This window comes from Rhinolophus sinicus, chromosome 8 (genome assembly GCF_057876585.1).
Source record: "Rhinolophus sinicus isolate RSI-liver-muscle chromosome 8, RSI-T2T, whole genome shotgun sequence".
Taxonomy (NCBI): domain Eukaryota; kingdom Metazoa; phylum Chordata; class Mammalia; order Chiroptera; family Rhinolophidae; genus Rhinolophus; species Rhinolophus sinicus.
The window spans coordinates 49903467-49931045 of NC_142508.1; the positions used below are offsets into that span (position 1 = coordinate 49903467).

The 27579-nt window shown below is 47.2% G+C and overlaps 1 protein-coding gene across 1 annotated transcript in view; it reads right to left on the reverse strand.

The window, feature by feature from the left end:
• The window catches only part of ZNF469 (zinc finger protein 469), a 307143-nt gene that overhangs the window by 171689 nt on the left and 107875 nt on the right, over positions 1-27579 (reverse strand). The window contains exon 3 of the mRNA XM_088800201.1: positions 11484-11750. The gene's annotated coding sequence lies outside the window, so the exon portion shown is untranslated. The remainder of the gene's footprint in view (positions 1-11483; positions 11751-27579) is intronic.

Genomic DNA, 27579 nt, shown 5'->3' on the forward strand with positions numbered 1-27579 from the left:
GGGCAGACAGTCCATCTCTTCCAAATGTGTCTGAGCAACAAGGGCCTGACCATCAGAGAGAGAGGAAGGCCAGCTTCAGGGGTGCTCACGCCCCATGTTGCTGGCTGTCAGGGAGTGGGGAATGGGCCCGGCTCCTGGCCTCCTCGTCTGGGCTGCAGCAGCGGGACTTAGGCTCGAGACCCACGCCTGCAGAATCAAAGCCACATTCCCTTGGCATCCCTATGGGAGCTGTGGGCTGGGAGATGAGCAGGAAGACTGATTTCATCCCTCCCGCCTGCCGGGTACAAATGGTCATGGACTTTTGGGGAAACGTGGGGATGCTTGCAGAATGTCACTGAGGGCCTCCAGATGAACCCCTTCTCTGTGAAGAAGGCACCGCAGAGCCCAGAACGGGGTTGCTGCTGAACCTTCCATGCCCCAGGGATCTGCTGCAGGCTCCTGGCCCTTGACTGCCCAGAGCCGCGTCGCAGACGGCCTGGCTTGGCACGGTCATTCTTGACAGCAGGTCCTCTGGAGGGCTGTCACGTCTGTGCTCTCTGGGAAAAGCCCCTCTCGGCTTCAAGTCCAGCTTTGCTTCCTTCGGAGGCCTACGCTGGCTCCGTCCAATGTGACTACACCCCTGTGATGGGCCTTCCTTACAGAAGGTCTTCAGTGTATCTCCCCTGCGCCCAACTCTGGTGGCTGCACTCACTTCCTTGTCTTGTTAACAGCAGCGGCAGGAATATCTCCTCCCATCTCCTGTGCATCCTACACTTCAGGCATTTCTAAAACATCCAGTCACCCTCAATCCTCTCCTCCCTGGCCTCCCTGCCTCTTCCGGCAGCCTCGTCTTCCAGCAGTGTCCTGGCAGCTTTGCTCGGAGCCCTTGCCGACACCTCTCAACCTTCCTCAGTGAGGCAGGGCGCGGGACTCAGGTCCCTAACCTGCCTGCCTCATGAGGGATGGATAGGGGCAGACTGGGTCCCTGTTCAGTCACTTATGTGCCACAGCATGTGCTCCTTGCCACCGCCTCTCCACCTCAGGAGCAGCCTCTGTCACTCCAGTTCCAGGTCTGCAGGTGGAGAGCTTGTGCAGTGTCGTGGCAGGATGTGGTGGGGACATCAGTCCCCATGTCAGGAGGATGCCTGGAGACCTGGTGCCACCTCTCCTGCCCTCAGGGCTTGGGCACGTACCTGCCATGAACTTCAGTCTGCCAGTGTGTAACAGAGAGAAATCACCATCATAGCAGGACTGTCCTTTTTGAGGCCACGTCCCTGTCCTCACCTGGCCCTGGTGGTGGTGTCTGGGCCCATCCTCCTGAGCCTCTCAGGTTCCAGATAAATAATCTATTCATAAAGCAACGAAACCCTTCTCAACCCATGCCACTGCCCGGTGAATGAATGAAGGTTCACTAGTCGAGCACGGGAGCTAACATGTGGTATGCAGATGTGTTTGTGGGCAGATGAGCATGTGTGAGACATGTGTGAGCAGACGTGCCTGCAAGCGCATATATGACATGTGCATGAGGGGAAGTATTTGTGTGAGATGTGCACAGATGTGTGCATGAGCAGATGTGTGTGCGAGGTGCAGACATGTATGTGAGCAGCTGCCCCAGGTCCTCTAGGATGCCGGTGCAGGCCTGGGTCTGTAGGAGGAGAGGGTTTGCACCAGCCCCCTGGGTGGACCTGGGCTGAAGGCAGTTGGTACATCTCTCACTCCCACGCCACTGAGAGAGGGTTGGCGGCTGTACCTGGGACACACTGAGGGTCCCTGGGGAAAACTGGGAAGGAGCCAAGGACTGGGGAACATGGAGGTGGGCGTGGGGTGAGTGGGGAGGCTTTTCACATCACAAGTATCTTCTCTTTGCAATAGTCTCCGAACCAGCTAGAGGGAGCCACATGGCTACAGACGACAGCTGGATGATGTGCCCCATCTCCAAAATGTTCCCAAGTCATGTCCCCACCAAGCGGGGCTCACTGCCTCCTCCTCGTGGCACTGGAGTCTATAGAGACCCTCTGTGCTGCCCACATTGCTACGTGCCCCAGTCTCAGCTTTGAAAATGCTTCTCCATGCTTTCCGGTGGCTGCATCTACATCCCCACGGACCCCAAGCTCCAGCTCCGAGCTGTTTATCACTACATTTGCCTTTCAGTCCTGGCACATGGCAGCATGTGGAGAATGCTGAGGCTGAGTGGCTGGCACGTGCGCAACAGCTGACCTGCACAAGGAACGCAGAGCTCTCACCCCTGCCACTGCGGGCTGCTAGCGATGACCCTCCTTCCCCTCTCTGTCCCTGTCTACCCCCAGTTGGGCCTTCCTCCCTTTCTCCTGCTCCCTCATCATTACACAGTCATTAGAGGAATGACTTGACTCTGTCCTAATGTTCCTCAAGAGAGTCATTTCTAAATGCCAGGAATAGCCATGATTGGGAACAGATTACTCGCAACACTTCCCGCAGCAGATTGGGACAGGCTGGGGTAGACCAGGCACTGAGAATCACCTCTTACACCATCATAGGGAGCCAGCATCACCGCTGAGGGCTGGCAGAGCATGGCTCCACTGCACGGGGGGGCAGACGGCTCTAAGGATGGGGCAGAAGACCCTGCTGCTCCAGGACAAGCGCCTCTTCCCAGCTTGTCCCCCTGAACTGTCTTTTCTACACCAGGGCAACCTAATACCTGCCCGCTGGCAACCTGAATCCTGGAATATACAAAGGTGGGAGCCCTCTGGACCTGCAAAGGGCCATCGAGAGCATGTGGAAATTCACGAGCAGACCCAACTCTGATACCAGCCATCACATTGTGCATTCCAAGTTTTATCTAAAGGCAAAGCAGCGTATAAAAAAATCCCAAAGTTCCCTGGAAGCCCCTCCCCCACCCCATTTTTATTACAAGTCAGTGTTAAAAACGTAAAGAATCCTCTTTCTTCTTTTTTTGTTAACCACATAAGAGGAAAAAATGAAATCAACTTAACCACTTTTCAATTTTTTCCTGGCCTACCCCAACAACTCATAATTCTGGATTGTAAAATAAACAAAAATCAGGAGGACCTGTAGAGAAAGCCCCTAGAGCGTAGAGCGCCCAATGGTAGAGTCTTGAGCCTGGACCCAATGCCTCACTCCTGCACCAGAACAGACATGTCTAATCCACCACGGAGCATGGACCCAGCACTGTAGGCAGCCATTACCAATCAATCTCAGCCGACTTGCAAGGTGAAACCTGTCACACATCCCTCATTTGATTCCAATGGACGAAATTCAGAAAGGGGAGGTAACTCACCCATGGAGGCTGGACCTGCGCCCAGCAGAGGGTGATATCCCCAGAAGGAGTGGTTCCTGGGGCTGTAGAAGAATAAGAACAGGAATCTTCAGCTGCTTATTTTTTTTATTCAACGATTCTGCTACAGAGTATTATACTTTCCTCAACAAAGGACAATGGACTTTTGGAGGCTGTGGTGAGTGAGAAACAGTAAAGATTAACCCCTTGGTCATGGCTGTGCCTCCTAATTCTGCCCCCTATTCCTCGAAAAGATCGGGATTAAGTGGTCCTAAGTGGACCAATAGGAAAATATTGACTTCATTCAATTGCCCTCTGGTCCTGATGACTCTCAGATATGTGCTTTTTAAAGAGTTTAAGAGGCAAGTTGCAAACCCCAGTCTCCAACTCCAAGAGACCTGAAAGGAGGCCTTGAGCTGCCTGAAATGAGCTTAAACAAACCAGCGTCTCTTCACGGTCTGCCCCTCCTCTTGGGATGCCTCCTTCTGCCTACCCCGTTCCCTGTGAATGTCACTCACGTGGCTCTCCATTCCTCCACAGGGACATAAGGGCAAATTCCTCTCTCCCTTCTCAGCAGAATCTGCCTTCTCTTCTATTCCCTACCATCCAGGTCAACAAATATTGATGGAGCAGCGGCCACATCTCTGTCTGAGTGGGCGCTGCTGGGCACACAGACACAAACAGGCTGAAATCTCCCCCCCCCCCCCCCCGCCCCTGGGAACTTACAGCCTGATGTGGGCCACAGAGAAGCAAACAGATGAAAATTAGAAGATGCTTCATTCAAAATTTCCAAAACCTGGAAGATGGCCTTCAGTAGGTGAGTGGATAAATAAACTGTGGTCCATCCAGACAATGAAATATTATTTGCACTAAAAAGCGATAAATAAACCAAGTCATGAAAAGACATGGAAAACCCTTAAAGGCATATTACTAAGTGAAAGGAGTCAATCTGAAAAGGCTACACACTGTATGATTCCATCTCTATGACCTTCTGGAAAAGGCAACACTATGGAGACAATAAAGAGATCAGTGGTTTCCGGGGCTTGGGGGGAGAAGGAGGGATGAATAGATGGAGCACGGAGGATTCTTAGGGCAGCGAAACTACTCTGTGTGACATCATAATGGAGGATTCGTGCCATTACACATTTGTCCAAACCCTTAGAATGGACAACACCGAGAGTGAGCCCTGGTGTAGACTACGGACTCTAGTCAATAATGCATCAGTACTAGCTTATTGATTGTAACAAGTGCACTCACACTAATACAAGATTTTAATCATAGAGGAAACAGGATGGAAGAGTGGTGAAGGGGAAAGCAGAGCACATAGTAACTCTCTGTATTTCCTACTCAATTTTCTAGAAAGTTAAAACTGCTCTAAAAAAAAAAGTCTATTAAGTAAGGAGGGAAATGAAGGGATGGTGGCTTGTGCCACAGTCCGCTAATCTTGTAAGTCCTAATGGGAAATAATGGTTTGATGTTTTTTTCTTCTTTTTAGATATCGAGTTCATTTGAAATGTCGGTCTTCAAAATGCTACCTCAGGAGGCAGAGATAAGACAAGACAGCGCGTCCCCCTGGAGGTCCTGTCTCCCTTTTACGGAAAATCCCTTGATACAGATGAAGGGAAGATAGCGTTGGAGTCCAACAGGGCTGGTTTCAAACCCAGCTTTGCAGTCTGGTCTGGGGTAAACAGCTTTTACTCTTGGAAGAACTAGGAGACACAGAGGCTCCAACTCAAGCCCTGGGGTAGGGAGGGAGCATCCAGGAGGGGAGAAGGCTGGGAAGGCCCGTGTGTTGGTTCACGTTCCTTGTTCTGGGCTCCAGCGTGTGCTTGGGAGGTGGGGATGGACAGTCACACGGGGGTGTCTGTGAAAAAGGAGGGAACTGGGGTTACCAGGCCCTGCCCTGACGCTGCCACTCTTGACAGGAGACGACCCAAAGAAATAAGCCATTAAAAATGGAAAAAAATGAAGGCTCACCCCCCAAATTCTACAGACAGGAAGGAGGAGCATAGAGACAGGAAGGAACTGAGGAGCGACTCCCTGGACTCAAACATGACAAGGCAGGGCCGGCGACCTCATTGGTGGAGTTGAATGAACATCTGGGGCCTCTTGCCAGTAATTACTAGGAATTCCAAGATGGCACAGCAGAGTGTTACACCAGGCTCGGGGCCCATGTCAGGGGACCCATGTCCTTGGGGACCTGAGGCCTTGGGTGATGTTTCTTTCCTTTCCCAGAGTTCTGGGCACAGGGCAGGTGTTTTCTCAGATGTACGCTTATGGGTGCCAGGAAGAAGAAGAGAGAAAGGGACAGTGTGAGGCCTTAACTCAGACTTTCCCCCGTCAGCCATGTTGTAAACCCCTCACTTATTTCCCAGAGCCCAGGAAAAGTGCAGTGGGGAAAGTATCACAACTTTTGCCCAAATTCCTGTGTTTTTTTTGTTTTGTTTTGTTTTGTTTTCTTTTTTTACCTTCTTTGTGAGTCAGGCCGGGATAAATCTGCACTCCGTCCAGACTGTCCTAGCCTTTATCTGATTGGAACGAGGCTTTGCTGACAGCCATGTGGGGTTTGGGAGGGCTTCAGGACACAGAGAGATAAACACCAGTGATGACTTGACTCCACGTTCCATTGGGAAGAGGGCTGCACTCCCTCCCTAGGAAAACAACTGCTAACTAACCCACCCCGGCCATCTGTGAGAGGCGCTTTAGTCCAACCTCCCCAAGACAGTGAGGGCCCCTTGGAGGCTGTTACACCCCAAAAGAGAAGGCCCCTGGCAGCCTTCTGGTACCTTGGTGGGTGACCCAGAGCTGAGCGCTTCCTCAGCGTGCCTCCTTTGCACAGCTGAAGAGGCCTGCCTGCCCCAAGTCATGCTGTTCCTCAGCTCCTGGGAAGCCTGGTTCTGTGGGATGTTAAACCCCAGCCCATCTTTAATATTTAAATTGATTGCTCTTAAATCCTGTGACTGGCTTGAGACGGAAGCTGAGATCATTTTCATCTGAATGCTAACCTCTCCTCAGGGGCCCTATTAGAAATCTATAATGATCTCAGAAGGTCACAAAGGTCCCCTTACATCACTGACCACTTGGATAGGTGTCCTGGAGACCCAGCAGCCTTTTGGGTCCACAGCCTGTTTTCCTCTGGGTTCAGAAGTACACAGCCCCTCACACAAACCAGCCCCCACCAAAGTCAGTGAGCTCACTCAGATAGGAAAAAGATAATTTCATATTTCAAAAAAGCACTTAAACAGCAAAAGTTCCTGTGGATACCACATGTGGAAAACCCACTTACAAACGGGCCAAATCCCCAAACCGAGGCTCAAAATTGCAGAGAGTTCCCATGATGCTGGTTGGGGTGGGGCAAGAGAACAGGGTGAAAAGGCAGAAGGTCCACCAACATGCAGACCACGCCAAACACTAGCTGGCTCCCCTCCCACCTCCCCATCGGGGACAGTCCCTAGCACTGACAGGCCAAACGGTTCCCCCAAGGCTGTTTCGTTTCTGAGCATCTCAGCATATCCAGACTGGGGCCACCTCTGCCGGTCACTTTCCCCTCAAGAGGAGGTGGGCCAATCAAAGGCTCCTGTTTGGGCTCCTGTTTCATGCCACTGCCAGGTGGAATTCTTTAAAGCTTAATCAAACTCTCTCATCAAAACCAAACTCTTTCAAGTCACCTGTCCCTGGGGAGACTAACTGCTGCTCATTTGGACGCCTGTGTGCACGGGCCCTTCCCTCCTGCGGAAATCTCCAAAACAAGGCATTTAATGTCTCCCCACCACGGCGCAGGGCTCATCCAAGGTGGCTGTCACTGAGTTTCCAAAAGGAACTCCTGGGATAGTCCATGGCCCACATCAGGAACAGAGTGCAAGGCCCAGGCTCCGAGGGGACCAGTCCAGTCTCGCCTCATGCTGTGGGCTGCAGGCAGGGAAGAAAAGGGACTTAACAGACCTTTGACCTTGGTGACAAGTAGGTCAAGGCTTTCCTCCCAAGCCACATGATGAAAATAGAACCACTTCCAGGTTTCAGCTAGAAGTGTAAAGACAGTTCTGCTGTCCCCTTCTCCCTGAAATCTCAGGGGGAAAATAGCAAGTGGGACTAGAAACCGAAATTCCAATTCCACTGTGAATAAAATTTAGAAGCACCCAGAACTTGGAAACATAAGACATGAGGACCCTGTTCCAAATGGAGGGCAGAGTGGGTTAGGAAGTGGAGAAAGGGCGCCTGTCACTGCTTATCCCGGACTCTATCAACACTGCACAGGGTTCCCCAAAGTAGAGTGTGCCCCCATGAGAAGGGCCAAGCACCCCGTTGATCCTCTCAAGGACCTACTGGGGGCAGCAGTTCTGAGATGTGTGGGTGGCTGAATGGTCACTGGATGCCTTGGGCACACAGAGTAGCACGAAGAAACTCGCAGATGCCATTGTTGCAGGAAGCAGTGTGCAGGCGAGGCGGGGGGCAGGAGAGACTACAGCTGCATCACACGTGTGCACCCACCACACACGCTCACACATGTTCACACATACCACACATGCTCACAGACGCTCATACTCATGTTATCCCAAGCACAAATTGCATCAAAAGGAGCCCATCCTGGACTCAGGAGAGCACCCAGCAGCCCAGGGCCCGTCTGGGCTGTCCCCACTGCCTCCCGCAGCTCATGGAGGAAGAAGTCCTTTCATTCAGACAACTGAGTTCAGTCGGGCCCAGCAGCATGTGGGAGCCACACCAGACGCCCACAGGCACGTGCTGGCGGAGTATCTGCCAGCTGACTCATCTATTGAGCTGATGTCCAGTGGACACCCTCCGCGTCTAGTCCCGTTGGACACGTGGCCTCACCTAACCTCACGGCTTATCACAGGATGGAAAACAAATGGCCTCAAACTGCTTCCTGTTTCCTTTCCCTCCACTGCTAATCACGTCTCTCAATGCATGTCCATGGAGCAGGACAGCTCCTGCCAGAGGGTCATGTGCTTCAGAAATGATTCATTCCTGACGTCTTACAGGACGGTGGTTTCGGGTAAACTGGGGACTCAAGGCAAACACACTGCTCAGTCAAGGCCTTCAGCAGAGTCTCTCAAGTATTTCTTCTTGAGGAAAAATATTGGAAAATTGGTGAAAATATTTACATTGATTTTTATCTCTTTATCTTAGTTCGACTTTTTATTTTCCTTTTGGTCGATTCGTTTTAGTGAGATGCAAAATAAATCCGTTTATATTTGAAGTCTCAGAAAAGACTGAAATCCTCGGAGAAATGATTGGTTAAATGCTGTTTGTTGAACACAGACTGTAGATAGTTCAGCTGTCACCTCGACGAGGACAGCCAGCATGGGGACGGCTCTCCCTCACCAGTCTGCGTACCGATCTGTCCTGAGATGTGAGCTCCAACCCCAACTTCCCAGTACACCAGGACCCATTGCCAAACTTTCATGTCTTGCACTAAAAATAAAGCCCATTTATGATATATGACCTTGCCAAGCCTCCCGAGGGCTGTGTAAAAATTGCTTTCCGGATCAATCCCAACTATTAAAACAATTCATAGTAAAATAAAAACCCTGAAAGTAAATACACCAGAACACAAATAAAAGTTGTCTTCGGGTGTCTCCTTGCTCTTTACATCTACTATTCTGTGATTTCCAAATTTCTTAATGAGAATGTGTTACCAAAAACAGAAGTTATAGGTTTAGAATATTCAGGGTCAGCCTCCAAAATCTGCTACAAAAATGTCTTCTCTCAGAGGTCACTTCTTTACTTGACCCAACTCCTAGCAGAGTAAGAATCAAATGGTCGCTGAGCCCCCCCGCCAGGGATCCCCTGAGGCAGGTACTATGAGCCTCATTACCATGAAGAAGACTAAGGCTAAAGACTCGGGTGGCCAGGAGGCCCCAGGCAGCTCCTATGCCTGCTGTCCCAGACTACAGAGGGACGCGCTACCAGCCCAGGAAAGCTGGGGCCACCTGAGCTGGAGAGGCAGGAACGATCTACCCCAGAGACCCTGCGAGGAACCACCTGCAAAGCCCCTATTTCCAAACAAGTCACATGCGTAGGCGAAGGGGTGTTAGGACTGAGCATGTCCTTTGGGAGACATACATAGTTCAACTCACAACAACTGTCCAAAAAGAGTCAGGTCTTTGAAGAGGTGGAAGATGTTTAGACCCTACACACACACACACACACACACACACACACACACACACACACAGTAACACATAGCCTCCCCTGTCCCCCACACCCGAGAAGCCTCTGGGTGTGCCTTCATGGGTAACCAGGGATACAAGCCCCATAGGACCGTTACAACGTTGCAGACTGGCCGCCCCATTATCTGGCTCTGGAGAGAGAATCTCCTGTGTGTAGAGGGCACCAGACCAGTCCAGCCACCAGGTCCAGCAGCCAGAGCACAGCAGACTTTCCAGGGAGTACACAGCTGCTCATTCTTCACCCATTTACACTTATCTCCCCTCCAAAAGGCCAACATGCCCACTCCCAGCTGGTTTCTGACCCATCCCTGCCCACTGATTCCCTTCTTTCCATGAAAAGGGGCCCCTTTATCTAAATCCTCCTGGAAGTGCCGTAGGCTGTAGGAGATTTTAGGATAGGGGTAAAGAATGTGTCTCCAGTTTAGCCCTCAGGAAATCTGAATAGAGAAACTGCAGGCATTCAGTGGGAGTTCAGCCAGCACTGGGAAATCAGAAGCAAAGACTCACCAGGGTGCCATCAAAGGTGATTTTAAAAATATTGAAGGAAACTCGAAGAAGTCTGGGCAAGGGGCCTGAGGAAGGCAGCGGGTGGACACCAGGGAGTGGGCGTGAAGCTGAGAGTCCGGGGCTCCTGTGTGGATGCCAAGGCCCCAGGAGAGGGGATGGGTGGGGACCAGCAAGGGGGCCTGAGGGTGGGGGGCGGGGGGACAGCAGGGGACCTCCCCTCCCAGAGTGAGCACGTACCTGTCCCTGCTCAGCTCCTGAGTGACCAGGGCCAAAGCAAGAGACCTGCCGGGGGGCATCCTGAAAAAGGAGCCATGGGCCCTGGTCCACACACGTGCACACACATACACACACACACACCCGTGCACAGTCACGCTCATGTACAGAGCCACATACACACCTTCTCAGACTCTCACACACACAGACACCATGGTTACCACACTCAACCCTGCTCACAAACTCACACACACTCACATCCTCACACTCACTCACGCAGACGCTCTTCTCCGTCTTCCCCCCACCCCATCCCATCATTATGATTTTTCCATATAACGCTGCACATTTTTTCTGAAATGCCCTCTTTTTTCCACTCTACAGCCTGGCTGCAGACCAAGTTGTGCTCCTGTAACCAGATGCACTTTGGGAACGGCCTGTGGACTGTGGGGTGGGCTGGCAGCACTGGGACCTTTGCCCCCCAACTCCCTGCCCCAGCCCATCGCTCAGCTCCTGCCAGAACATCTGCACGCTCTCCTCTGCTCCACAGCACGTGGGAAACACAGCAGGCCCTTTTTGGGTAATGCCTGCCCTCTCCGCAGCCTCTGAGCCCCAGCCCTCGGCAGACTGGCACCCGGCCTGGACCCCCAAGGCAGCCTGCAAGTCACTGCTGGGTGAGTGAGTGAGTGAAGGAGGGCGCCCCAGGGGGTGTGATCCTCCCTTTCTGTCAGGCCTGGGGAAGCACTCTCCAGGAGGCTCCCCCCTCTATTTGCAACACTGCGGCTTGGCCAGGTGAGACACCTGCCATAACCCACAGCTGACCTCATTTGTCCCCATTGCACCCCCAGCCTTGGGGCACCCAGCGCCTCAGGGCTCCCCTTCCCACCCGAGTTTGGGAGAAGAGGGAAAGGCATACAATAGGAGAATGCAGGACAAACCCAGGAGGAAGGGAACAATGACGTGGCTGCTCTGCCATCGTCCAAGAGGTCACCACCCTGCATGGCCTGCCCAGGCAGTGCTGCAAAGCCCTGACCGCAGAACCCTGGTTCCCGGTCCCAGCTCAGCCCCTCTGGCTGTGTGGCCACATCCAGCCCTTCAACCTCTCTGAGCCCGTCTCCTCACTGCTAAAACAGCTGCTGTTTTCCCCATCAGACGAGGTCAGGACTATATGAACTCCTGTGAGAAGTGCCTCGTCCAGGCCAGGGACGGGGTGCACAGACATGCTAGTGTCCTCGAGGCAGGCGCTCAGCGAGTGTCACACACAAGGACTGATTCACACCGTATCTGTGCTGGTGGCAACGTTAAAACAGGAAGAAACGACTCACCACTGTGGAGTCACACGGACCCCATGTCCAGATTCCGTCCATGTGGTTTGCTAATACTGGGCCTTGATGCTGCAATCTCAGGGTCAGGAAAGAACAGCCCACGTCGTTGGGGACAGATGGCCCAGCCCAGGTGCACGGGGTAGCATTGCAGGGCCATCACTTCAGCATGTGGCCTGTGTGTGGAGAGAGCTTTGTCCTTCAGCCTCCTCCTCAGGTCCGAGGATGTGCCTCTTGGTCTCCAGAAGGAACTCAGCTCCCTTCTGACACCTGCGGGGAGAAGCAGCAGCTTCTTTAGTTTTATTTGATTTGGTTTCAAACATCGAAAAATAAACATCAGTCTTGCCATCTGACAGAAAATGATCTGCATTACAAATGATCAAGGAAATAGTGAAAACAATAAAAATGCCCAAACCATCATCCATCTGTCACTCCAGGATTGACTGAATGATTCATTCATTCATTCAACAAACATTCACTGGGCCCTGTGTATGGGGTTGTGTGGAGCTCCAGGTTGTGACACAAGACTGACGAGATTCCCACTCATGCAGCCGGCATTCCAGGGGCGGGGGGAAGCAGACACCTGAGAGGGTCAGAAAAAGAACAGAACCGGCACAGAGTGGGAGAAGTGCTGAGAATGGAGGAAACGTGGGATTGGAAGCAAATCTTTTCTAGTTGTTCCCCAGAGTATTGTTCACTTATTCACTCAGCAAACACATACTGTCTTCCCCGCACCCGGTGCCCTGCACTCTGGGCACCACGGTGCAGCACTGTACCCACGTCTACCTCCTTCTTTAAATGCTTGACTCAGTACTGTGTTGGGAGATTTTCTTCATGTTCCTAACCCATTTCTAACCGTCGTCTTTGGGGCTGCATAATATTCAGTGAGCCCCACCCCCGCTAGTGAACACCGAGGGTGTCCCCATCCTTCCCTATTATAAATACCACTGTTGTGAACATCTTCGTGCTTAAGGTTTTGATCTGTGTGTGTGAGGCTTTATGCAGCTGGTTTCAACCCTCCTTCACCAATTAATACTATGATTACCTCAGGCGTGACACGGAAATGTCAGGTGCCATAGAGAAGTTGGTGCTTCACAAAAGAAGCCTTTCATACAGGCTGCAGGCCATGACCGTGTTTCCCCGCAAATAAGACCTAGCCAGACCATCAGCTCTAACGCGTCTTTTGGAGCAAAAATTAATATAAGACCCGGTCTTACATTATTTAATTTTTGCTCCAAAAGACGCGTTAGAGCTGATGGTCTGGCTAGGTCTTATTTTTGGGGAAACACGGTAGTAGGCCAGGCATCAGTTTAGAGACTTTGCAACCTTATGAAAGAAAACAGAGGAGAAATAGAATAGAAAATATTGCCGTGTGTCACATAAAATAGGGATTAGTATCATGAGATTGTATTTTATTTGTGGATGTGATGGTGTATGTCTTTAGGATCAAGATGAAAACTATATTCCTTGCTGTGGATCTCAGTCAAAAAAGTTTGAAAGCGTGATGTAGTGTGTTAAAGGTGACACCCCCCACACACACACAAAAAAAGAGATATGCCCATGCCCCAGAACCTGTGAGTATGACCTTATTTGGAAAAAGAGCCTTTGCAGGTTTGATTAAAAGTAAAGGATATTGAGATGAGATCATCCTGGAATAGGGTAAGCCCTAAATTCAACGTCCTGAGAAGAGAAAGGAGAAAGGACACACCGAAGCAGAGATTGAAGTGATGCATCTATAAGCCAATGAACACCTGGAGCCACTAGAAGTTGGGAGACAGGCAAGGAATGCACTGCTCCGCAGAATGCCAGGAAGAACCAATCCTACCAAGACCTTGACTTCAGACTCATGGCCTCCAGAACGATAAGAGAATAAATTTCTGTTGTTTTAAGCCCCCAGTTTATGGTCAGCCACAGGAAATGAATACTTGGGCTCTAGCTGGTCTCAGATGGTATATGTTGCATACATAGCAGGTTGGACAGTGGCTGTCACCTGGAGCAGAGGGCAGGGCAAGGTCCCTCCTGTGCCACAGCCTGGAGGGAGCACGCAGAAGGCTTTCCTTCTTTCCAGAGACTGCCACATTCTAGCTGTTCTGCAAAACCCTGTACTCTGGCCCTACAGGGTTATTTTGCCCTGCAGGGTTATCTCAGGGGATATTTTGCAATCCCCTGAGAGCAAAATATCCAAGTGACCAGTGAGGCCTTCGCTGGACTGCAGAGGAGAGGCAGCAGCAGAGTGTGATAAGAGCCCGCAGAGAGTGTTTTACCAGTGACAAAGCATTTTCTCTTACATGATCTCACTTGAGCCCTCGCACTTGTGGAAAGCCGGTTTTATAGATTTGGGGATGAGGAAACCAAAGCCAGATGTGGGGTCCCTGGTCCCGCTCCCCACATAAGAATGCAGGACATGGTGAGGCCAAAAAGGAACACCCACGGAGCCATGGATAGGGGAGTCATACCACTATATTCTCGCTGGCGGCTGGGTTGGAGACACAGGGAGCAGGAGCCACATGATCCTCAATCCACAGTCTGCTTCTCTGCCAACCAACCAACCTCCTAGCGTACCCATGGCAGTTATATTAGCAGCTAATGGCTAACCGGTAACAGCTGATGGCCACCAAGCCACAGCGGATGGAAATCTGATTACAGCTGATGGCCATCTAATAAGCGAGCCAGCACCTTTCCATGGGAGGCCGAGAGCCTGGAAACTGCTCTCTGGGACTCTGTCCCCACAGACGGTATCCAATGGCAGAGCCAAACCTGGCCTGTCCAGTGCACTTCAGTGGGACAAGAAAATGGCCAGCATTGTTCTCTGGCAGTGGGAAGTCTGGAATTCACTGCACTCCCCATTATGAATCTCAGCGGAGCTGAGACCTCATTGGTTTTTTTCCATTTACAAGCAATGCTTCAGGTTTCGCACATGGTAGGAGTGACATCTGGCCCACGTAACAGGCACTTTCCCGGTGTCACTGAAGGATGCACCATCAGAGGGAGTCATGGAGCTCCTGGTTACAAGATCCCAACAGTGGATTCCAGGTGGGAATGAGAGCCAATATGAAACCATCACTCTTGCTGAGAACAAATAAAAAACTCTACAGGACATGAAACTATCTATTGGAAGGTATCAGGAGCTGCTATGAACAGGAGGAAGACTTTGGAGAGGGGAAGACCAGAAGGGTGGGCTAATTCATGCAGCTCCTTTTCTTGTGGAGGAATCTACCAATTGTAGGCACTGGCAGGAGGCTGAGACTCCCTGTGGCTTTGTACCCAGGGGCCACAGCTGGGGGATGGAGAATCAGTGGACCTCTTGGTGGAGACTTAGGAGGCTTCATGGATATAGCCATTTTTCCCCCTGGGTCATGTGGTGAGTTCTGGGGTTATATGGAAATGGGATATCCTAGAGAAGTAGAGTCACAGCAAAATTTAGACTTCAGGACCCACCAAAGAGGTGCAGTGGTAGGTGTCAAAAAGAACACATTAGGCTATTAACTGAAAACCTTAAAGGACCAGAGAGCAGATAAAAGGAGATTGAGCTTACCAGGGCTTCAACCTGCTTGACTCAGCAGAGTACCTGGATGGATTCAGACCATCTCAGCAGAAAAATCAGTCAATCAACTAGCACAGTCAGCTTTACTTATGAAATAAGAAAATAAAGGCTTACGTCTCTTAAAAAAAATCATCCCAGCAGAGGGAAGGGTAGAACCTCTTAGAGAAATATAGCATCAATGAGAGCCTCTATAATGTTGTGGGGGCAGAGCCCCAGAAAGTAGTTTCCAGGCTCTCAGCCTCACATAGACAGGTGCTGGCTCAGGTAGTAAATGGCCATCAACTGTGATGGGATGGCCATCAGCTGTGGCTAGTTGGCCGTCAGCTGTAACCAGTGAGCCATTGGCCACTAATATAACTGCTGTGGCTACACTAGCAGAGAGAGAAAGATGGGGGCTAGCAAGAAGATGGCGGCTGGGCTGGCAAGCGTGGATGGCGGTTTGCGGACAGTGTGGATCCAGCCTCCAGTGAGAGTATAGTGCCGCCAGAGAGAATATAGTGGTATGACTCCCCTACCTATGGCTCTGTGGGTGTTCCTTTTTGGCCTCACCATGTCCTGCGTTCTTGTATGAGGAGCGGGAGCAGAGACCCCGCCTGGCACCCTGCACGACAAATGGCGCAGCGAGCAGGGTCTCCCGCATGACAAATGTACTTTATTCACAATGTTTAACATTCAATTAAAAATTACTTTTCATGACAAAAGACAGGACCACATGACCAAAAGCCAAGAGAAAACACAGATATTAGAAACAGACCCAGAAGTGAACCAGATAGCAGATTTAGAAAGCAAAGATTTTAACTATAACCTTGCTGATTATGTTCAAGAAAACAGAGGGAAAGATGGAAAAATTCGTCAGAGGGCATTCTAGAACTGAAGAAAAATACAATATCAGAAAAGGAAGAACACATTAGACAAAGCAGAAGACAGAGGTGGAAACTGGAATAGAACATAATCAACTGAAGTTAGAGAAAAAAACTAATGAAAAATATAGAAAAAATTCTTGGAGATAAATGGGACATGGGTAAAAAAAGGTTAACATGCAGTAAATGGAGTCTCAGGAAAAAAGATAAAGAACAAAAAAGAAGCAATATTTGAAAAGATAATGAAAGAAATCAACCCTCCAAAACCCACAAAATCAGAAGCATGATAAATGCAAAGAAAGCCACTTCTAGGCAAACCATATTAAGATTTCTTAAAACCAAAGACAAAATCTTAGAAGAAGCCTGAAAAAAAGGCTTATTACCTTCGAAGAAGCAGCAGGGAGACTGACAGCCAGCTTCTCAATAGAAAGGATGGAAGTGCAGAGGCAATAAAATAATGACTTGTAAATGCTGAAAGACAGTATTCACCAACCTAGAATTCTGTGCCTACTGAAATTATCCTTCAAAAATGAAGGTGTTATATAGATATGTTCAGGCAAGTAAAAGCTGAAACTCTTTTGCCAGAAAACCTGCACCAAAAGAAATACTAAAGAGAGTTCTTCAGACACAAGGAAAATGACCCCAAAGAAAAACATGCAATTGTAAGAAGAAATAGAAAGCAACAGAAAGAGTAAATATATGGATAAATACAAATGAATATTTCCTGAATATTGGCCACATAAAGCAATGGTAAAATAAATTGTGGGGTTTAAAATATATGGAGAATTAAAATGCATGACCACAAAAACAAAAAAGCAGTAGGGTTTAAAGAGAGTTAAGTTATTCTAAGTTTATATTACCAGGGAGTGGCAAAGGTAATAATTTGTATTAGACTGTAATAAATAAATGTACCTGTTTCAACCTCTGGGGTAACCATTAAAAGACTTGTAAAAGTTAATAGATGGAAATGATGGAATAATAAAAAGAAAATTAGTAATAAAAAAAAGACAAGATATGAGGAAAAGGGAAACATAAAAGAGATGAGTCAAATAGAAAAAAATATGATAGATATAAATCCAAATAATTCACTAATTCATTAAATGCAAACAGACTACTGCAAATGAATGACTAAGATTATTGGAGACTAGATGAAAATATAAACACCAAATCCATCTTTATGTGGATTATAATAAACACACCTTCATTATAAAGCAGAATGTTTGAAAAATAAAATTATGGAATGAAAAAAATCACTCAAACAATAACCAAAAGAAAGCTGGTGTAGCTACACTAATATTATACAAATGAAGCTTTAATGAAGGAAGCATTACCAGTGACACAGAGGGACATTTCCTCATGATAAAATAGTTAATCTGCCAGAAAAATATTAGAATCCTAAGTTTGCATTTATTCAACGAAATGTCAACAGAATTCGAAGAGGTAGAGAAACCTACAATCACAGTGGAGGATGTTAACACACACCTCTTTCAGGATACCAGGAGTGAGCCTGGTTCCTTCACCTGGCGACTCTAATATCTAAAAAGGCTAAGCAAAGAGCTCACCTAGCCTTCATAGAGAGCATCCTCTCTGTCTGAAATCTTTGTTATGAGCCAAATGTGGATGGGCCATCACGGAGAAAACTCTGGGCATGCTCTTGTCAAGAGGTGATCAAGGAATCCTTTCTGAGGGAACACAGCCTCTTCATGGAGTAGGTTAGTTTGGAGTGGACACACATCCCCTTGTATTTAATTCCTGTGCCCAAATTCATTACCCTTTTCATTTAAAAGTCACCTCAATACTTTCCCAAGATTACTCACTTCAAGGTATAAACAGTTCCCTATTAGAAAGAGCTGGGGGTAGGTGTTGGGGCTTCCTGGAAGCTAAGATAATAGTGGCCGCCTAAATCTGAATCTTTGCAAACATCCTCTAAATATCGAGACGAGAAACAAGAGCAACACCACACATCTCTGCAGGGCGCCTTCCCCCTTTCCTCCAGAATTGTCTTTCTCAGACTGTGCCTCAAATGTCCATGCTTTCAGCAAATCTAAATGACAAAGAATACTAAAAAATTTAAATAACCTGTAGATAGAAAAATAAACCCTAATTTCAAACAGAGCTATTTCTTGAGCTCCTCCTACAGAAAACTGGGTGGGAGTAGAAAGAGTCTGGAACAGCTGCATGGAAAACAGAAGTAGAGACTGAGCTAAGAGCACTCCCAGAAAGAGAAAAAATCCATCACAAATGTGAAGATAGCAGGAAAAAAAAGCTTTGATAAATCAATGCACTACAGGAAAGGCTCTCAGAAGTGCATATGAGATTTGAGGCACAGTCTGAGAAAGACAATTCTGGGGGAAAAGGGGAAGGTGCCCTGCAGAGATGACATGGTGATGGATAAAAGTTAGGACAGAAATTTAGGATCACACAAGTCATTAAAACGTGGAAGAGCACACAGCCCCTTCTCACCACAAAGGCTCTTTGCTATCCTAATAAAAGAGAGTACTCTTGGACTCGGAATCTTGTAAACCACCCCAATTTGCCAACCGTTTCCATAAAATGCAGATACGTAAAAAGACTTCATCTATAAAATAAAGAATTTGACCCCTTTGAAAGGGGTAAAAAAAAAAAAAAAAGGTTACGCTACAAGTCCAAGTTTCTAGATTTTCCATTTTCATCCTGGCTCAGCTACTTTCAGAGCCATCATAAAGAGATATAGTCTCTCTCTTTCTTTCTCTCTCTCCCTCTGTATGTGCATGCATGTGCCCATACATACACACATTCACTCTGTGAGATGGAGGAGCTGAGATTTTGTTAGCAAAAAAAACAAAAAAATAAAAAGTCATTATAGAAAACAGAATATGAGGGTCAAAACATTTCAGGTTAAATTACTGCCCCTCTAATCAAAATGAGGAGAAGAAAAGAGTGACATAACACTCCAAACTTGATATTCTCAAACAAGCATTTGAATATATAAAACTCACCTTAAGATGTAAATTCAAAAACTAAGAAATGGATGCACACCAAAAAAAAAAAAAAGATACAACCCCACAGAAAATGAAGTAAACGTTAATTGAACTCAAGAAAGAAACAGAAGAGAAAGACAAAATCACATTAAAAATGAAGACTAAATTATAAGGTACCCCAACAACAGATTTGAATGAAAAATGAATGACACCATTGAAGAAAAGCAGAAAATCAACCAAAGGGATGAAAATGAGATGAAAAACAAAAGTGTTAGAGAGAAAGAGGTTAAAATACAAGACAGATAAGGAGAGTCAACTATGTATAATTGGAGTTACTGAAAAGAAAAACTAGAAAGCAATAAAACTTTTCAGAAATAGAAGATCTGAATCTATGTAACTGGACCCACTGGGCACCTGGAAAAATTTGCTTGGAATAATGAACTTTGAGACATACTTCAGTGAGACTATTAGACATTAAAGATAAAGAAAAAATCTTCAGGTCCTCTTGGCAAAGATAGCAAATAACTTTAAAAGGCTAAATAAATAAATATATTAGCACCAACCAATATACAAAGCAACTGAAATACCAGTTATAGCAATGAAGAATTAATTCCTATAAGATTAACTCTTCCATAAATAAAAACTATATACACTAGACAAATATGAAAACTAATACCTGAAGGAACTGGGGAGGATCTGAAAGAGGCAGAAAAATGGAAGTGTGTCTACACATGGACGAAGGAATGACATGGGGTAAGTTTCCATTTTCATGGTGTTTTGCCTGATGGCAAGCCCCGGTTGACACCACACAAATGGTTAACATTCTAATAGAAGACACACAATCTTACTGGGTTGAAAAAGCAAAGGACAGCATTTGTAGCAATCATAGAGTTGGAAAGTATGGGGGAAACCCAGGAAATGATAAAGAGAGAGAGAGAGAGACCAAAATTCTGTGTATAAACTCTACCCAAATTCCTGTGTCGGACACTTGAAATGTGCATGCATCTGTTCAGCTAATAGAATTGACCGATACAACTGACAGACACAACACATTAGTACACATCAGAGGAACATTACAGAATCCAAAAGTTATACAGTGCATTAGTCATATTTTAAATACTTCAATTTTTAAAAAATATAGACCACAATGGAACTAAACTAGAAATCAGTAACAGAAAGATAACTTGAAAATCCCTGAATACATGGAGATTAAACAACACATGCCTCAAAGAAGAAATCTCAAGAGAAATTTTTAAATATTTTGAGCAAAATGGAAACAAAAACACAACTTATCAAAATTTGTAGGATGCAGCAAAAGCAGTACTTAGATGGAAGTTTATATAGTACATGTATAAGAAAAGAAGAAAAATCTAAAACCAATAATCTACATTTCCATCGTACGAAACTAGAAAAATGAGAGCAAATTGAATCTAAAGTAAGCAGAAGACAAGAAATAATAACTACAGCAGAAATCAATGAAATTGAAAACAGAAAACCAATAGAAAAAACCAACAAACCAAAAGCTGACTCTTTGAAAAGATCAATAAAATCAATAAGCCTTGAGCTAACTAAGAAAAAACAAAAACTAATATCAGAAGTGAATCACTGAAGATCCCATGGATATTAAAAGCATAATAAAGGAATACTAGGAACAACTATAATGTAGATGAAATGGACCAATTCCTTAAAAGACATGATGTGCCAAAACTCATACAAGAAGAAACAGATGATCTACATAGGTCTATATCTATACAGAAATTGAATCAATAATTAATAACCTTCAAAAACAGAAAGCACCAGGCCCGGATGGGTTCACTGGTGAATTCTATCAAGCACTCAAGGATGAAATTATATTAATTCTCTACAATCTCTCAGAGGACAGAAACAGAAGGAATACTTCCTCACTCATTCTGAGGCCAGCATCACTATAATACCAAAACCAGACGAAATGTATTACCAATACCTCTCATGAACATAGATGCAAAAATCCTTAACAAAATATCAGCAAATTGAATCCAATAAAGTATAAAAGAGTTATACATCATAATCAAGTGGGATTTATGCCAGATATTCAAGGCTGGTTCAACATTATTAGAAAGCAATTAAAGTAATCCATCACATCAATAGACGAAAAAGAAAAATACATGATCATATTAATAAATGCATAAAAACATTTGACATAATCCAACACTCATTAGTGAGTTAAAAAAAAATCTACCAACTGGAAGCACAACACAAATAATAACTTAAAAAGCAACTTTTCCATGGTTAAAAATAATGCACAATAAGGAAATCCAAAGGGTAAATGAAAAATTGGGAAAAATATAACATATAAAAAATATAAGGACAAGGGGTGAGAAATCCAAGATGGCAGAGTAAACACTGTACCTCCATCCTTCTTTGAACACATTAAAATTACAACTAAATTATAGAACAATCTACTTGAAGAACCACCTGAAGTCTAGTGGAACAGAAGTCCTATAGCTTAAAATATACAGAAGAAGCCACATTGAGACTGGGAGGAGGGGCAGAGACGCCGAATGGGCCCCAAACCTCCCTCTGGCAGTTGAGCATCAGAAGGGATATCTTGGCTGCGGAGTTTCCCCGTTGGGGGAGCCACGGACCTCAGCTTTCCACACTAGGCTCCCCAGCCCAGAGTTCTGGTGTCAGCAAGATGAGCCTCCACAACATCTGGCTGTGAAAAACTGGGGATTCTGAATGTTTGGGTGGGCTTTGGGAAATCCAGACATCCACTTAAATGGCCCATGCCCGGACTCACACACTCGCAAGCACTCACCCTGGGCTCCAGAGGAGAGATGGTGACTTGGAGGGGTTCAGAGACATATGGGGGGGCAGAATGAGGGATATGGCGTCAGAGGGAGGACTGGAGGATGTTAGCATTTTCCCGGTAAGATGGTCCTTTTTCCATGCAGCTGGCAGGCGGCAGCCATCTTTCTTGTGTTGAGCCCGCCCCCTACACTTCCGACCAAATCTGAATCTGATTGGCCTGGTGAACTCTGCAGCTCCGCTCTGCTGACTCACCTGGGACTCTGCCCCACCCAACTCGCTTACCGCCAGAGGCACATTTTCTTCCAGCAGCCAGCCCTCCTGAATTGCACTCTTTTTTGGAAAATATTGCAAACAACCTAAATGCCCAGAGTGGTTGAATGAACTAGGGCCCATCCACACAATGGAGTACTATGCAGTTGTGAAAAATAATGAGACAGTCCTCTATTAACTCATATGGAATAATTTCCAGGATAGGTTGTTAAGTGCAAAAAACAAACAAACAAACAAACAAAACCCAAAAAACAAAACAGCGAAAGACTGTCTATAGTATGCCATCTTCTGGGTAAAAGGAAGGATAGTAAGGAAAAAGTATATGCTTAGTTTTGCAAGAGAAACATGGGAAGAATAAACCAGAAACTAATGAGACTGTTTATCTGCAGGAAGTGAGTAATAATGAGGGGGAAGAGATGGAGTAAGTTATGACCCTTTTCTGAATACACTTATGTGTAGTTTTGTGGAACTTTTGTTACTATATTACACACTCAAAAAAAAAAAGAAGTATGGGGAGGTGACTCTCAATGGATTATAGATAGAACAAAAGAACCTACATGTATTTCAAATTAATGAAATTTAGGGAGGGGGAGAAACTCACCCAAGTCATTTTTGAACAGCATTTTGACTAAAGACAAAAAGAAATGTAAGAAATATTGAACTCTGGTTAGCAGCTTTCTTTCACAGTGGTGAGGATTAGCAATTCTGAAACTATCTTCTGTTTGTTCTAGGATTGAGCAAATAAGTAACTATCTGGAGGATAATGGAAGCCAGATTTCTCACTGTTGGAGAAGGGAGTTATAAGCATGGAAAGGGAGAGACTGGTCTGGGACTGGAATTGGAGGTATCAGTGTGAACTCAAGGTCACATATATTATGGGTGAGTGTGTGTGCTCTAGAGAGATTATGGGTATAGCTATGTCCTGTCTGTTCACCTCCCTTCCTCATATTTCCTCGATGAAGCTACTGAGAAGCTTCAGCAGTGACACACCAGTGGCAACAAGCATGCATGGCCCCCACATCTTGGTTTCTACAGACCATTCACCACTTACAGGAAGCTTCTTGGAAAAAATGCCAGATTGCAGCGCTGTGCAGAGAAAGCACAAGATAATCTGGGAATATCTCTTTTCACCAGAAAGTAAAGAAGTGCTCCAAGAATGATGGGGACATGTCAAAAGGACACAGGAATCAGTTTGAAGGGGGTTCCACTGGTCAAATCTGTGACAATTGGGGCATCAAGAGACATGATGATGATAATGAATTATAACCCAGTAAAAAAAAATAAAAATACATGAGCCCATAGTGATAGAAACATATAAATGTTTCTATCTCTCTAAATAGATGAGAAAGAAAGCTCTCTTCCTCATAGTAGGATGCTCACTAGTACATAGCAGAAACCATAGAATGGAGAAAACGTAATTTAGTAACCACGAAGTTTAATGAAGTACCTCAGGACACTGGTATATTCTCAAAGCATCTCACAAAATAGTTATTAATTGCTGTGGTAGGCTAAATAATGGCCCCCAAAGACATGTGTGCTCCCTAATGCCCAGAACCTGTGACTGAGACGTACAGGGAGAAGGGTTTTTGCAGATATGATTTAAGTTAATGATCTTGAGATAAGGAGACTTTTCTGGATTATCCAGGTGGGCCCTAACTGAAATCACCTGTATCCGTGTAAGGAGGAGGCGAGGGGAGGTTTCAGGCAGAAGATGGGGAGTCCATGAGAAGACAGGACTGCGATTGGAGTTGATGCGGCCACAAGCTAAGTGGACGCCTGGAGCCACCAGGAGCTGGAAGAGGCAGGAAGGCGCCTGCCTTTGGGCCTCCAGAGGGATCAAGCCCTGCTGACACCCTGATTTCAGACTTCCGGCCTTCAGACGGTGAGAACAAATTGCTGTCATTTTAAACCACCCAGACTGCGGTGCTTTGTTACAGCAGCCCCAGAATCCTAATTCCACTCATCAGCCACTTTCCAGTGGAGAAGCCTGATGGAACCCCTAACCAGCTGGTCAGTATCACAGCGGGGGGCCTGCTGACAACATGTGCCTCTGGATGGGATGCACAGAGCAACACAGCCTCACTTCTGTGCCGTTCCTGCTGGAAATGCACCACCGGAATCTCAGCTCCAGGAGGCACTGAGGCGAGGCCTACCGAGAGCTGTCCGGCACCCTCCCAGCTGTCAAGGTGTGAGACACAGACAGACAGAGGTCAAAGGGGCCAAAAGTCATGACAAACACACACACCACTGGCTCCTGATCAGACCCTGGACCAGAATTTTTTTTTTCCCTCTTCCTATAAAGGACCTTATTGGAATAATAGGCAGTTGAATAAGGTCTGTAGACTAGATCATAGGACTGCACTAATGTTAATTTTCCAATTTCAAAAGTTGAACTGTGGTTATGGAAGAGACTATCCCTGCTCTTCGGAGACATACCTAAAGTATTTGGGGGTGAAAATAAATAAATGAAATAAAGGAAAAGTCCCCCCCACCACCCAACCCCCTATACACACATTCCCCTTCCTCGGGGCAACAGCTGAGGTTCAGTGGCCCTTTCCTCCCAGAGTCCAGGGCCAGGTCAGCAGGAAGCCATTGTTCAGGGCTGTGCTACCTTTCCTGTTCCTCCCAGGGCTGAGCTTGCAGGTTGAAAATGCAGCAAAGTTCTGGGTGGTGAACACACAATGTGATATATAGATGATGCATTACAGAATTGTACACCTGGAATCTATGTAGCTTTACTAACAATGGTCACCCCAGGAAACTTTAATTAAAAAGAAAGAAAGAAAAAAAAAAGAAAATGCAGCAAAGATCAGAGTAAGTCATGGGGCCTCCAGACCCGCACTGCGATGGGGAAAAACAAACTCTGTCTCTCCTGGAATTCTGTGTGGTGCTGGGCTCTGCTCAGCTTTTCCTAAGGCCACTGCCCAGAGCCTCCTTAAAGATCCTGGAACCCTCGGGGGAGGCACTGCCCTCTTCCCTCACCTCCACGCCCCCATCCCTGGGCCACCCCAGTGCCCTTATCACGAGGCCTCCCTCTGTCTGAGACCCTCCATGTCCCCCAGCCCCCATTCCTTATTGGAACATTCCCCGAGGCTTGGCCTCCCTGCCGACTTTCCTTGGTTTGCAGAACTTCTTTCCAGATCCGTGTTAAATCCATCATTTTTCTGGCCTGCACGAGTCCTGACACACATCACTCTTCTCCCCCTTCACAAAGTTCAGAAAACCGTTTCCTCTTCATTAAAAAGTCTGACGGGACAGCGCCTCTCTGACACTTCGTCTCGCGATGGATGTGACTGGGAGACGGCCATCGCAGTGCTTTGAGCCCCGCCTGAGCTATTTGTGGGGCCAGTGCTGGGCGTTTTCTTTGTGCAGTCCTATGGAGAATTCCAGCATAACTCCGAGATCTTATATTCCACCTTAGGGTTGCCACGTTGGAGCTCAGCCCTTTAAATTGATGTGAAGGAAAAGATTGTAAGGTTGACAATAGGCTATTAAGAGTGTTTGAATACAGGCTTAGAATCCTAAAAAACATGGCCCTCTCAAAATACAGCCGAAATGGGAACTCTGCCAGGAATCACATTTCCGGCCCGGGCTGTCCATGCTCCTGTCCCCTTCAGGAAACCTCTCAGCTCTTCCCCCTAACCGGGAGCCACCAGAATCCCTTTGAGCAAGCAGGAAAATAATCAGGGGTCATAAGATGCTGACTTTCTATCGGGAAACCTCTATGTGGTTTGAGGTTATGTATTTGGATATTATTTTCCTCATTCACCATTTATTTTCTTAAAATAATCAGCTCCTTCAGATTCTTGTGGCAAGGAGCTTCCAGTAACGTCTGTGGTGAAATCAGGGTGCTGGGAAGGTTGCGTGCTTTTAGCAAGGACGCCTCATGAAAGAAAGTCCGTAACGTTCCGATAATATACGGTAGGTCTCTGCTCCCTCAATGACACCTTTGAATGTGCTCCACTGCTTTTTACATTATAAATAAAGAACTGGCACACGCTGAGGTTGCTATTGGACGCCTGCAGCACACCGCCCGCCAACTTCCTAGATGCTTGGAGTCTGGCTGCCAGCATCCAAGTCGGGACTCCAATTTAACTTCAGAGCAAACGACTCCGTTTTCCGTGTCGGGTTGGATCCAGGTTTCCAGAGTGATACTAAAAAGCTGCAGACTTCTCAAGGAAAAACACAACGACGCCCCACCTACGACCTTCAGTTTTCAGAAGGCCACGTTAAATCATGTGGGGACAGTAGCAGAGACATCTTTAACCACCCCCAAATGGCCGTCTGCCCTCACTCTGTCCACACCTTGTGCCTGATTTCCTCTCAAAAGGTAATCTTCTGTTCTGGCCAACATAGTGTTCAGCCATTTTTAATAAGCATCTTTTCCCTCTTCTCCACCCCCTATCCCGGACAGTTTTCCACATTGAGGGGAGAGGAGGGTCTGGAGTAAGGGGGTGAACTACAGGGGTGGTTCTACAGGGTCACGCCTGGCTCACACGGGTGTGCAATTCCAAACTTTGCTTCGTTCCCAGGAATCTCAGAGCCAAAGCTCTGGTCATTGCTAGCCACCCTAAGGGGTTATGACATACGTCTTAAAAAAATTCATCTTATTTCAAAGTTCATACTTGTTATGGGTTGAATTATGTCCATGAATGAAATCCTAACCCTGGTACCTGTTGAATGTGGGCTTATTTGGAAATAGGGTCTTTGCAGATGTGATTAAGTAAAGATGAGGTCACTAGGGTGGGTCCTGACCCAGTGACTGGTGCCCTTCTAAGAAGAGGGGGACTTGGAGACGGAGAGATCCAGATACACAGAGAAGGAGGCCCTGTGAGGACAGAGGCAGAGGCTGAAGGGAGGTGGCCACAGCTAAGGGGTGCCTGCAGCCCCCAGGAGCTGGGAGAGGCAGGAATCATCCTCCCCTAGAGTCTTGGGAGGGAGTACGGCCCTGCCAGCTCCCAAGACCGAGAGAGGATTAACGTCTGTTGTTTGAAGCCACTTGATGTATGGTCATTTGTTACGGAGGCCCCAGGACTCTAGCACAAGCCCCTGCTAGGTCACCTGCTGTGAGCACAGGAGCTACAGTTCGGGTGAGACCCTCAGGCATGCCTCGGCACCCCTGAACAGCAGGCGCTCTGCTGTGGTGGAGGAGGCCCCTGGTGCAGAGGGAGGTGGGGGACCCACAGCCGAGTTTCTGAGGACCTTCTTCCTCCCATGCCTGGGGCTTGGCAATGTCTAAGGCCAACGCCCAATGGGGCTGGGGGCTCCTGCCTCCCTGGGGAGCTGCGTACCCTTTGCTTGAGCACCTGGGCAGGGGTAGCCCCTGGATATACACTCTTCCCCACCTCTGGGTCTCCCTTGCCCACTTGCCCCTCTCGGCTCTGACTTCCTGACGGCTGATTTGAACGTTCCTTTTGTTCGCAAAGCCTCGCTCACCTTGCACTTGTCACAGGGCAGTTTACCCAGATTTGTGTGAGGCTACCCGTGCTAGATGGTGGACTCTGTTACAGTAAAGAAAACTCTGTGCCCAGCACTAAGACCTCACAAGCACAGACCGTTCAGTGCTCGAAGGCTACCCTGCTGGCCCTTATCTCTGGGTTCCTACTCTGCCCGCCCAGAGCCCTTTTGAAACCCCACTGCTGCCCTCTGTTCTCCACACCCTCAGATGCTGGCCC